Raw genomic sequence first — 12,528 nt, 5'->3', positions numbered from 1 at the left:
TTTATTGTGTCTCCTCACTAGACTGTAAATTGTCTGAGCAGTGACATTGTGGACCTTGTTCCTGTTCTTTTCTCAGAGAGACTTAGAAAAGAGTTTGGCACACAGTAAATGTTCAATAAAAATTTGTTAGAGCAAGAAAGGAATCAGGAGTCTCTAGCCTAACATCACAGCCAAAATGTCCAGGATAAAATTGAAATCCATTGTTATTTAAATTAGTGTCCTTGTTTTGATGTGAAAAACCCTATCAAAAGTTCAATTATAGACAACTGTTAACTGTTATCCAACTCTTTCCTTTGTTAAACAAAAAGCTTCTATTTGGAAAATTTATCATTTTGGGGAAGAAGATTTAGTGTAAAGCACACAGTGGACATGAAATGTCAATTGCCAAAGATATCATAAAAGTTACTTCATAATAGAAGCATTTTCTTTTTTTTTTTTTCTTATTTCAGATAATCTACAGGTACTGTAATTTACTCTAATGCACTACCTCTGTTCATAGTAAAGTCAGAGGTAACTTTTATAGTAATTGTGATAGGATATCCTCAACAGGTTTTACTACCTTTGCCTTTAAGGCAAAGTCCAGGATGTTTGCCCAGGCCTGCTAGATTACTTATCTTCTTCACAATCCAATTTAAAAAAAATCAAATAGTAATCAGTTAAGTTTGATCTTTCTGGGTTATGGGACCTCAGTAGATATTTTAAGATATCCTAACTTTAGTAATTATGATGTATTTTCCTTCAGCCAGATTTATACCATGATAAGCATAAGCAAACTCAAATTCTCAAAACTGACCATCATTGTTTCCTTTCCTGTCACTCACTTTTCTGATTGAACCATGATAAAAAGTCTATTCATTAGTTCATGTTATCCAACAAGAGGAAAATTTCTATTGTACTTTATTAATAACTAAAATGTATCAAGTATTTAGCATGCGCCAGCCAATACTCTATGTTTTTACAGCTGAAGTCTGACAATTAAGATTGCAAACTCATCCTAGAAAAAGTGCTACAAACCTCATTGCTGAATATCACTATGGTCACCTTCGGAATACTCCCCTTGGGAAGCTATGCACTGACATCAGCACATAGTCCACCCTTCAAAGCAATTTTGGAACTCTTTTTCTGGGATGGCCATCAGAGCTGTCGTAGTATTACCTTTGATGTCCTAAATGTCATCAAAATGTCTTCCTTTCAATATTTCCTTTATCTTCTGGTAAAGAAAGAAGTCACTGGGGGCCAGATCAGGTGAGTATGGAGGGTGTTCCAATACAGTTATTTGTTTACTGGCTAAAAACTCCCTCCCAGATAGTGTCCTGTGAGCTGGTGCATTGTGGTCATGCAAGAGCTCCTTTGAGACTATTTTTGCACCCACCTTTCTCATGCCAAGATTTTCAGTTAAGATTTTCCTGATTGTTTCTCTATCGATGTTTACTTGGTCTGCTATGCTTCTCACAGTCAGCCGATGATTTCAACGCACTATTCCATGAAATTTTGCAATGTTTCGTCAGTTCTGCTCGTTACTGGCCACTCTGACCTCTCTTCATCAGTGACACATTCTCTCCCCTCAGAAAAATGTTTAATCCATTTGTACACTGCTGTTTTCTTCATGGCATTATCCCCATAAACTTGGACTAACTTGTCCCTGATTTCACTTCCACTCTTGCCAAGTTGAACAAGAAATTTAATGTTTGTTCATTGCTCTAATTCAAGCTCAGACATTCTCGCGGCGGGCACACAGACACATGCGACAACAATAATGAGCGCCACTCAGCAAGACACCGCCACATGCCACATGTGAGACACTGATACACCAAGGTTATGAAACCTCACTGAGCTGTTTGTACAGGCTGCCCACATAAGCGCATGGTGGCAAGTTCATGAACTTGATTGTCAGACCTCGTAGTTTAATTCATTTAATCATGACATGTGTACTATTATATTGACCATTATATAGATTGACAAACTGCAGTACTGAGCAGTTACATAAGTTGAGTGAGTTTAAACAGCTATTAAGTAATCAAGCTGGGATATAAACCCAAGCAGTCTAACTCCAGAGCCAGGGCTGTGAGCCACTATGCTACCTCCCCATTAATAAAACTCAAATTTTTCCTTTTGCTTTTATAACTTGTTATTACTTCAGTCCCTTATACAGTTTGATAAATAGTGACTAACGCCTTCTCCAGGAAAAGCATCCCAGTTTTCTCATATTGTAAGATTCCAAATCTCTTTGTCACCCAGGTCACCTCTGGAAATCCAGGAGCATCTATTCATCCTCTTAAAATGTCAGAACTATGTATCAGTCCATGTGTGGGCTTAGCTAGAGATAATTAGTTCCTTCTTCCTACATATTATAATTTTGTTAATATACAAATAGTATCAACTCACCTTAGCTTATTTGGTACCCACATCATACTCTTTGCTCATATTTCTATCAAATGTATTTTGCACAAGATTCAAAACTCCTTGGAGCTGCTATACGTATTTCCCAAAACACCTACCAGGAACCAAATGGAAATAAAGTTTCAGTACAGCTGCTGTAATCTGAAAATGGGCTTCCCATAACATCAAGGACACATGCATATTCAAGCCTAAAATCCTTTAAAATCATACACATGTGAAAAGATTTTTTTAAAAAACTAGACATTTTTTTAAACATTAAAATAATAAAATAAATCAAGAAACATTGTTTGCTACAAAAGCCACTTAAAGGCCTGCTGATAGTATCGGTAAGAAAAATAATGAAAGCCCTCAGAAATTGGAGGCCTTCCAGTACACATGTAAGAGAGGAGAGAGACATAACTAAATCCTGGGGATGTAATGTACAGCATGGTGACTATAATTAACAATACTGTATTATATATTGCAAAGTTGGTAAGAGAATAGATCTTAAAGTTCTCATCACAAGAAAAGAAAATTGTAACTATGTGTCATGATGGATGATAACTAGACATGTAGTGATCATGTCACAATATACATTATACAAATATTAAATCATTATACACCTGAAACTATTAGAATGCCATATGTCAATCATATCTCAATTTTTAAAAAGAGAGGAGAGATAGTATATGAAGAAAGGGAGCGTGAAAGAGTTTGATTTTGCTGCACTCTTTTTCCCTCTCCTGCTTTAAATTCTCACAATTACTAAGCTTCCTGGCTGCGTGTTTTCTAGTAATCTTTCCCCCATGTTACTCTCTGGACGTGTTATCACTGTCTGGTTCAACACCGATCTTGTAGCCTATCAGTAAAGAGTCAGTTCAATGATCTGGTCTTAAGCTTTCTTATTGGACCTTGGCTTGGCGAAATGCTTTACCATGAGGCTGCGACATCACTGAATTTGCCCCGGCCACATGAGGAGGAGCTAATCATGAACTGCTGTTAGCTCTTCTTTTTGTCTCCGTGTGATACTGGGTTGATTTTGAAAAACCTAAGTGATAGATTTCACATTTATTACTAATATGTTGCCTCTTGTTTTATTCAACCTATGCTAAGATCTTTGGGGAATCCAATTCTGTTAGTAGATATTAGCCAACCAGATTTCAGGTCATCCACATATTTAAAAACAGGCCATTTATTTATTTACCCGAGTTGTTCATGAAAATGTTAACCAAGGATGGGGTTCTGGGATAAGATCACTAGAGATTTATTTCTCAATAAACAATGACACATTAATCAGTGCTCTTTGAAAACGGTCATTCCATTGTTTATGGACCACCTCGAGGGTTCCATCAGCTAGTTCTTTTTTTATAATGTGGCCATGGACATAATTCAGGTATGCCATTTCGTGCTTGGGATATACCCATCCTGTACTCTTTAGTGGCATTATAGCATAGAGATTAAGACCATGGATTCTGATATGTGACTACCTATACATGTACAAAATACATGTTCCCATTTTAGCTTTGTGGTCTTGGGTTGGTTATTGCTCTAAACTTGTTACCTCATGTATAAGATGGGGAAAATTAATACTTAAAATCAAATGAAAAATGTATATAAAGCATTTAACCTAGAGCCTAACATTGAATAAGTGCTAAAGAAATACGAGCTCTTCATCATGGTAATAGTTCACTTACCCAAAAAGAAAATGAGGCTAGTCAGTGACAGCATAATCTTAATGAGCCTGTCCTGGGCCTTAGTGAATACACTTCCCTTTGTAAGAATTTACATTTTATACTAGTTGAAAAATCCCTGCATTTTACCAATCCATTCTATAATTTTTCACAGGGATTAATGTCAAGCTTACTGATCTATAATCGCAGAATTTACTGTTTCCCCTTATTGAAAATTTGCACTGTATTTGCCTCACTCCCCTTCTCCATCATTCCTCAGAGGTAACAGTTGCTGGTTCAGAAGTTTCATCCCCCACTTCTTTCCAACCCTGCAGTGAAGTTCATCTCAGCCAAGGTACTTGATGTTCTCTATCTTCCCACCTATCTTTTAAATCAGTTCCCTCTTAAACTAGTTTGTTCTACCCTCTCCAGTCTGAAGATCATAGTCTTTGACGCAGAAGACAGGCAGAACAGGAACGGAGTGGTCCTGCTTTCTTTTTGTCGTCTGTTATCACCATCTGTCTCAAGCAGAGGGCCTACCCCTTCCTGTTTGTTCCTCTTGCTCATTAGTATAACTTTTAAAATTCCCCTCTTTTTAACTCAATATTTTAAACAACTTTAGTTCCGTGAGAATTTATACTTTAATTTATTCTTAAAGGCCCATGCAAGTAGTTTAAATTCACCACTGGTTATCCATTCCTCTTTCTGCTTTTTGTTTGCTTTTCAAAATATAAGCTCAGGCATTTCCAGTGTAAAATGACATTTGAAGTAGTTTCTCCCTAAAATATCTTTTAAGGCCCAGATTAAAAGCAAATACAATGTGTGTCTCTGGAGAAGTTTAAGGTACTACTGCTTGAAAATGCCAGGTCTCAGTGTTAAGTGATTTCAGAAAGTTAATTGTAAAGGAAATGTGAGGTGAGTAGGTGATGTGGACTAAGATTTAGCTATGAGATGGGAGTAAATGGACAGATTCAGGATATAGTGGAAGAAGCACCAATAGTATCTACTGATGGATGGAATATAGGTTGTGAGAGAAAGAAGAGTCAAGGAAAATATAACCTATAAATTTCTGTTGTTGTTTTTTTTTTTTAAGCAATTAAGTAAATGGTAAATCTATTCAGTGAGAGGTGAAAGACTTTCAGCAACAAATTGGGATGGGGTATTAATTCTGTTTAGCCATGTTTAAGTTTCCTATTAGACAGCTAAATTGGAATGCCAAGTGGATTATAGGAGTTTGGGATTCTCAAGACAGAGCTAGGGCTGGAGATATAAATTTGATTTGTCTGCTGAAGATGGTGTTTAAATCCCTGGGACTCGCTGAAATTACCCAGATTAGATCATAGAGGTGAGAAGAGAGCCATAGAGAGAGTCCTGAGTCACCAAAATAGTTAGAGGTCTAGGGGGAGAAGGAAAGTGTTTGAAATGAAGCAGTCAGAGAGATGAGAGAAAAGCTAGGGAAGCATGATATCCTAGAAACCAAGTGAAGAATGTGTGTCAGGAAGGATGGAATAGAGTGCATGGTGTCAAATGTCAAAAGCTCAAGTAAGATGATCTCAGAGAAGTGAACATTAGCTTTAGTAAGATGAAGTCATTGGTGAGATGATGTCCATTTTTGTAGAGAAGTCAAGAGAAATACCCAATTAAGATGATTTGAAGAGAAAATGTGAAGAAGTAGAGACAGTAAGTATAGCTATGCTTTATTTTTCTATGAAGGAGGGCAGAGAAATAGGCAATAGCTAGAATAGGATGTAGATTCAAAGGAAAGGTTTTGTTTGCTTGCTTTTTTGTTTGTTTGTGTTGATGGGTAATCTTAAAGCATGCTTCAGTTTGGATGGGAAGGATTCAGTAGAAAGGGAGAAATTAATAATGTAGTAGAGAAAGAAAAAAAGGGCAGTAAAAATTCATTTTTTTTTTTATAAAAAGGTAAGTGGTGTGGTTGGGCTAAGATGGGAGCAGTGACTTCTCTATTATAACTAGAAGAGAGGTTATATATATGTGTATACAGATACAAGCAGGTTGATGGTTGAAAGATAAAATCCTTATTGGAGTAGAACTATTTTGTATAAAATATGCAGAGGTTATTAGCTTAGGACAAGGGGGGAAGAGGATGTTGGAGATTTAAGATCATCTGCTGAGATAACAGAAAAGTACATTTACTAGAGAATTGGGGTAGGTTTGATTGTCAGTGTCAAGTGACAATTCGAGGGTTATGGTCATGGTTTGAAATGATTCTGGTCAGCACTGCTGTGATTTTCTCCAGTAAGAGTGAGATGTTTGTGAACAAATGTGGGGAGAGAAGTTTGTATAAGGAAAGCTGGGATTTATTTATTTATTTATTTGTTTGTTTGTTTGTTTGTTTGTTTATTGGCTGTGTGCAAAAGTAATAGAGAGGCAAGTAATTAATGACAGCTATAAGGGCGAAATTATAACGCTGGACAATGGAATCCAGACCTAGTAACAAGAGAAATGAAGAAATTGAGAGTGGTCAGTATTTTCTTTCTTGTTTTTATTTAAGCAATTAAATAAATGGTAAATCTGTTTAGTGAGAGGTGAAAGACATTCAGCAACAAACTGGGAAGGGGTATTAATTCTGTTTAGCCATGTTTGAGTTTCCTATTAGACAGCTAAATTGAAATGCCAAGTGGAATTTTGTTTTGAGTTTATTGTGCTCTTTTTTTTGATAATTTTTGAGATAGGAACTTATATTATTGGTTTAAGACCTTTCCTCTTTTCTAATGTAAGCATTTGGTGCTATAAATTTCCCTCTCAGCAGTGCTTTAGCTGTATCCCACATATTTTAATATGGTGTATTTTCATTTGCTTCTATGTATTTTTTAATTTCCTTTGAGACTTTCTCTTTGATTCATTATTTAGAAGTGTGTTGTTTAATTTCAAAGTGTTTGGAGATTTTTCCCCCGGTCTTTCTGTTATTGATTTCTAGTTTGATTTTATTATGGTCAGAGAACATACTTTGTGTAATTTCAATTATTTTAAATTTATTGGGGTTTGTTTATAGCCCAAGATATGATCTATGTGGTAAATGTTCCATAAATGCTTGGAAAATGTCTATTCTGCTCTGACTGGGTGATTTGTTCTATGTATATCAGTTTTCTGTTGGTAATTGTGTTGTTCTGATCTTCCATGTTCTTACTGATTTTGTATTAGTTCTAATGCTTGCTAAGAGGGTGTATTAAAGAACAAACAATTATTGTGAATTTGTTTATCTCATCATCTATATTGATTTCTGCCTAATGTATTTTGGAGATTTGGCTGTTGGGTGCATACACATTAGGGTCATCATATCTTCCTGGTGGATTGATCCTCTTTTATTATGTAATGTGCCTCTTTACCTCTTGTAATATTCCTTGCTCTGAAGTCTATTTTATTTAATACTAATATAGCTATTCCTGATTTTCAAAAATTAATATTTTCATGGTATAATTTTCAATCATTTTACGTTAGCCTATGTTTTTGAATTTTAAGTGAGTGTTTTGAGATCTGGTTATGAGTTGTGTTAGGATACATTTACTTTGGATTTAGTAGAATAAACATACGTTGTCCACAGACAGTCTTGCATATAATTAAGAAATTCCTAGTTATTCTTGCATGGGATGGCTTTAGGAAAGTTCCTAACCACTCACTATGCTGACTCACCCAACTTTGTGATACAAAGTTCAGAACCTATAGTTGTCTTGCAATATGAGCATGACCTATCAAATTCAGAAAGTATTGTGTAGGGAGGGGAAATAATATTTGAAATTTGGGGAGCCAGAAGGTAGTCTGTGGAAAATTCTTCCAATAATTGGACATGTAATAGTTAGTATTTATTTATCTAAATATTGGAACAAGTGAGACATAATAGCACCTAGTCATAAGAGAAGTTCTCTCTTGCCACAAATACTCAATAATGCAACATTTACAATTATAAATAATCCATACTTTTCAAAGATGAAAATTGCATAAAATAGGATTTATCAGAATTTCTTATGTAGACTACAAGTACTATAAATAGTAAGTACATCTATGTGTGATGTCACATGTTTTATACATTCTAATTCTATATATATATTTTTAAAAAGCTGATCAACCATGCTAGAACAAAGACTGAATTTACCAAATGATCTTACAAAATCATAATTATATAAAAGTAATACCAAAGTGTATTCTGCCAAAATGTTTCAAGCAGTTGATTAATTAAAAATAGTATATCATAATTTATTTGGGGGGGAATTTAGGAATGATTATAGTATTTGGAAGCTTTGTTTAATTTGTAATTTGCTGTGGCTTCTTTTCTCATTCTAAAGAATTATTTACTTTTGTATCTAATTTGGTGTGAGTAGTTTTGTATTATTTTTCTTTAAAATGATCTCACAAAACTTGGATTTTTAGCAGAATATCTTGTGTTTTCAAAGTTTATTATCATACCAACTGGAAATGAAGATAGTATTATCTTTTCATTCCCCATATTTATATAGCTTCTTTAATTTTCTAACTTTATCTGTCTCCCAAATGTATTAAATAGTGATAACAGCAGAAATCCCTGTCTTGTTACTGATTTAAATAAAATAATGGTTGTTGCATATAATGCAGTTGTTGGCTTTAGGTAGAGATTTTTTTCTTTTCAAAAATTTTGTTTAGATATTGCTATGGGCTGAATTATGTCACCCCACAACTATGTGTTGAAACCCTAATTCCTTATGTGACTGTATTGCAGATAATGCCTTTAAGGAGTTGATTAAGGTTAAATGAGGTCATAGAGTGGAGCCCTTTCTGACAGAACTGGTGACCTTATAAGAGGCCATAAGGTCTTTCCTTAGAAGAAAAGGAAAGACACCAAATCTCCCTTGCTCTCTGCCATGTGAGAACACTGTGAGAAGTTAGCCACCTGCAAGCCAGGAATAGAGATTTCACTGGAACCCAAGTGTATGGTACCTTAATCTTGAACTTCCATCTGCTAGAAGTTTGAGAAAATAATTTGTTTGTTTGTTTGTTTAAGCCACTCAGTCTATGGTATTTTTTTTTGTCGGTCCAAGCTGACTAATACAGTTTCCCTTTTTCCCCTCCCCACTGAAAATTTATTGGTGTAAATGCAACCATATAAAGCCATAAATTATGTTAAACTATGTCATGGCATTGTCCTCTAGCCTACAGTTCTCAATTGTGGTGATTTTGTCCCATAGGAGTCATTTAGCAATGTCTAGAGACATTTTTGGTTGTCACAACTGGGGAGAGGATTACATGCTACTGGCAACATGTGGATAGAGACCAGGGATGCTGACAAATATTGTACAAAGGTTGGACAGCTCCCCATAATGAAGACTTATCTGGTTCAAAATGTCAGTAGTGCCAAAGGTGAAAAACTGCCTAGCCAAGCCTCTGAAAACCTCCCTCCCCTAGAGGAAAAGAGAGAGGATGTCCCAAATGACTGTAAATGCTTCATCCCCTGGGCCAAAGTGGTGTGCATGGATGGGCCAGGCTGGGAGAAGGGAAGGGCTGGCCCTCAGAGCATCGGTAGTTGGTGGAGCAGGACCGCTTGCTCTGCTTTCCCTTGAAGTACAGGTTAGTAGTCGGTCTTGGCGTTGGACCACTTGCCAGTGGTGCCGAAGGTCTCCACACCTGCTGTCATTGACAGGTGTCCCTCTCATAGAACATGGGCAGGGCAGGTAGAGAAACTGGCCCTTTTGTAGGGGCAGATGATCTTGCCTATACCTCCTTCTTCTCTGGCTGCCAAGACCTGCCGTGGAGCTTTTATTTCTCTATTACTTATAGTTTTTCTTAGGAATGTCTAATCAATTTTATCAAATGACTCTATAGTAATCATTGACACAGTCATATCATTTTTCTCCTGTAATATTTGGTATGTTGGCTTAGTTAATGGATACATTCATTTCGAAAAATAAAAATACAAACTTTTTTATTACTTTTATCAGCTATTTATTAAGGCTGTTCTAACTTTATTCAGAAGGTTTTTATCTTTTTCCACAGTCTAGGGATGGTGGATTAAAAATAATTTCGTATTCATTTGTGGTTAGAAGGAATTCATCTCTAAAACCAACTATGTCTGGTGTCTCTTTTAAGATATTAATATTTAACCTTTGTGATTTGTTCTATAGTTATCTTCTTGAGCCAGTTTTGGTCATTTCTGTTTTTTAATGGCTTCTTGATTGTTCTTGCCTCTTCTGGTTTATATTTTAGTGGTCAGGGTAATCTTTTTGAAAGCGAAGTTAAATCAAGTCACTGATCTACTTAAAATTCTACTCAATAATGAAAATAAAATAAAATTTTAACTCTTCCCTATGCTTACAGGGCACCTAGTAACCTGTCTTATTTATTACAACACTATCGTTTTTTTCTTTTTTTTAAAGTTTATTGGGGTGACAATTGTTAGTAAAGTTAAATAGATTTCAGGTGTACAATTCTGTAATACATCATCTATATATATCACATTGTGTGTTCACCACCCAGAGTCAGTTCTCTTTCCATCACCATATATTGGATCCCCTTTACTCTTATCTACTACCTCCCTTTACCCTTTGGTAACCGTTAAACTATTGTCTGTGCCTATAAGTTTTTGTTTCTTCATTTGTTTGTCTTGTTCTTTTGTTTTCAGTTTTATATACCACGTATCAGTGAAATCATATGGTTCTCTACTTTTTCTGTCTGACTTATTTCACTTAGCATTATAATCTCAAGATCCATCCATGTTGTCGCAAATGGTACTATTTCATTTTTTCTTATGGCCGAATGTATTCCACTGTGTGTATATATACACCACAACTTCTTTATCCATTCATCTATCGAAAGACCAATGAATTTCATGTCTTGGCAACCGTAAATAAAGCTGCAATGAACATTGGAGCATACATGCCTTTATGGATAAATGTTTTCAGATTTTTTGGTAGATACCCAGGAGGGGGATGGCTGGGTTATATTGTAATTCTATTCTTAATTTTTTGAGAAAACTCCACACTGCCCTCCATAACGGCTGCACCAATCTGCATTCCCACCAACAGTGTATGAGGGTTCCTTTTTCTTCTCAGACTCTCCAACACTTGTTACTATTTGTCTTGTTGATGATAGCCATTCTAACTGTTGTGAGGTGATATCTCATTGTGGTTTTTATTTGCATTTCTCTGATGATTAGTGATGTTGAGCATTTTTTCATATGTCTATTGGCCATTTGTATGTCCTCTTTGGAGAAATGTCTCTTCAAGTCCTCTGCCCATTTTTTAATTGGATTGTTTGTTTTCTTGTTTTTGAGTTGTATTGAGTTCCTTATATATTTTGGATATTAGCCCCTTATTGGAAGCATTGTTTGCAAAAATCTTCTCCCATTCAGTTGGTTTCTTCTTTATTTTGTAGATGGTTTCTTTTGCTGTGCAGAAGATTTTTAGTTTGATATAGTCCCATTACTTTACTTTAGCTTTTACTTCCCTTGCCTTTGGGCTCAAATTCATAAAATGCTCTTTGAAGCCAAGGTCCATAATTTTAGTACTTAAGTTTTTTCCTATGCAGTTTATTGTTTCACATCTTATGTTAGGTCTTTGATCCATTTTGAATTAATTTTGGTACAAGGTGACAGATAGCAGTCTAGTTTCATTCTTTGGCATGTGGCTTTCCAATTCTTCCATCACCATTTATTGAAGAGGCTGTCTTTTCTCCATTGTATGTTTTTGGCTTCTTTGTCAAAAATTATCTGTCCATATTTATGTGGGTTTATTTCTGGGTTCTAAATTCTATTCCATTGGTCTCTGTGTCTGTTTTTCTGCCAAGACCATAATGTTTTGATTATTGTTGCCCTGTAGTACAAGCTAAAGTCAGGGAGTGTGATACCTCCAGCATTGTTCTTTTTTCTTAGGATTGCTTTGGCTATTTGGGGTCTTTTGTGGTTCCCTACAAATCTGATTTCTTTAAAAAATACCATTGGTATTTTAATGGGGATTGCATTAAATCTGTATATTGCTTTGGGGAATATGGCCATTTTAACTATGCTGATTCTTCCAATCCATGAACATGGAATGTCTTTCAATATCTTTGTGTTTTCTTCAATTTCTCTTAAAAAGTCTTACAGTTTTCAGTATATATGTCTTTTACATCCTTGGTTAAGTTTATTCCTAGGTATTTTATTCTTTTTGTTGCAATTGCAAAAGGGATTTTTTTTTAATTTCTTTTTCTGAGATTACATTGTTAGTATATAGGAATGCAATGGACTTTTGTACGTTGATTTTGTAGCTGGCAACTTTACTGTATTTGTTGATTGTTTCTGATAGCATTTTGGTGGAGTCTTTAGGGTTTTCTATATATAGCATCCTGTCATCTGCAAAGAGTGACAATTTAACTTCTTCATTCCCAACTTGGATGCCTTTTATTTCTTTCTCTTGCCTGATTGCTCTGGTGAGGACTTCCAACACTATGTTGAAAAGCAGAGGTGATAGGGGACAGCCCTATCGTGTTCCTGAACTAGAGCAAAGGGCTTCAG

This window comes from Rhinolophus sinicus, chromosome 16 (assembly GCF_057876585.1).
Source record: "Rhinolophus sinicus isolate RSI-liver-muscle chromosome 16, RSI-T2T, whole genome shotgun sequence".
NCBI lineage: Eukaryota > Metazoa > Chordata > Mammalia > Chiroptera > Rhinolophidae > Rhinolophus > Rhinolophus sinicus.
Note: the sequence above shows the minus strand (reverse complement) of the source record.